Below are 1,522 nucleotides of genomic sequence, written 5' to 3'. Positions count from 1 at the left end.
CTCCGGAACCACCAATCATTCAAACAGAGATTGTTGAGGAACGAACCATTAAATCAGAATCCTCTAGTGATTCCGATTCAACAAATTCAATTATGGAGAATCTGGAACCTTTAAATATGGAAGACCGAATGAGAGCTAAACGTACTGGCTAAGGTCACGCAATTACTCATCCAGACATTAATGCGCCAGATTATGAAATCAAAGGACAAATTCTACATATGGTGACTAATCAATGCCAATTTAGTGATGCGCCGAAGGAAGATCCAAATGAACATCTTCGTACCTTTAATATGATCTGCACTCTATTTAAAATCTGAGAAGTGGAGGATGAACAGATATATCTCATGTTATTTCCCTGGACTTTAAAGGCAGAAGCCAAAGATTGGTTGGAATCGTTACCTGAAGGGGCGATTGATACATGGGACGTTTTAGTTGAAAATTTGCTTAAACAATTTTTTCCTGCATCTAAAGCCGTAAGACTTCAAGGAGAAATTGTTAAGTTTACACAGAAACCGAATGAAACTCTATATGAAGCGTGGACAAGATTTGGAAAGTTATTAAGAGGATGTCCGCAACATGGTTTAGATACCTGCCAAATAGTACAAATATTCTACCAAGGATGCGACATCACTACAAGGAAAGACATAGATATAGCAGCTGGTGGTTCCATTATGAAGAAAACCGAAACTGATGCTTATAAAATTATTGATAACACTGCTTCCCACTCGCATGAGTGGCACCAAGAAAAAGATATCGTTAGATCATCTAAAGCAGCTAGAGCCGATTCTAGCCATGACTTAGATTTCATTTCCACAAAGATTGATGCTGTGGAGAGACGAATGGAAAAGATGACTAAGGATATTCACTCAATACGAATTAGTTGTGAGCAGTGTGGAGGACCACATTTGACAAAAGATTGTCTCAGTATTGAATTAACAATGGAACAAAGAGAGAATATTTCATACATAAACCAAAGGCCTGGAAATAATTATCAGAATAATTATCAACCGCCAAGACCTATTTACAATCAAAATCAGAACTATAACCGAAATATTCCATACAACAACCAACAAGGTCCGAGCAATCAACAAGTATCCAACAATACTTACAATCAGCAAAGACCTAATTTTCAAAACAAACCACCACAACCCGATGATAAAAAGCCGAATTTAGAAGATATGATGACGAAGCTAGTTGAAACTCAAACGCAGTTTTTCACATCTCAAAAACAAACCAATGAACAAAATGCTCAAGCATTTAGAAATCAACAAGCTTCTATTCAAAATCTGGAACAAGAAGTAAGTAACCTAGCAAGGTTAATAGGTGAAAGAAAATCGGAAAGTTTACCTAGTGATTCAAATGCTAACCCCCGGAATGAAACAGCTAAAGCCATTACCACAAGAAGTGGTACAACACTTAAACCACCTGAAATACCTGTAACTTCTGATGAAGCTATTCCTACTCCACAAGAACCACAACCTGAACAAGATAAGGAAAAAGAACCGATAGTTGAAAAGGTTAA

At 37.1% G+C, this 1,522-nt stretch overlaps 1 non-coding gene across 1 annotated transcript; it reads right to left on the bottom strand.

Moving 5' to 3' along the window:
* Positions 1-476: 476 nt before the first annotated feature.
* Positions 477-583, bottom strand: LOC139887083 (small nucleolar RNA R71). The gene has a single exon (XR_011772931.1). It is a non-coding gene; the product is annotated as a small nucleolar RNA R71 (small nucleolar RNA).
* Positions 584-1,522: the final 939 nt, after the last annotated feature.

This window comes from Rutidosis leptorrhynchoides, chromosome 1 (genome assembly GCF_046630445.1).
Source record: "Rutidosis leptorrhynchoides isolate AG116_Rl617_1_P2 chromosome 1, CSIRO_AGI_Rlap_v1, whole genome shotgun sequence".
Taxonomy (NCBI): domain Eukaryota; kingdom Viridiplantae; phylum Streptophyta; class Magnoliopsida; order Asterales; family Asteraceae; genus Rutidosis; species Rutidosis leptorrhynchoides.
Note: the sequence above shows the minus strand (reverse complement) of the source record. Positions and strands in the feature narration are given on the sequence as shown.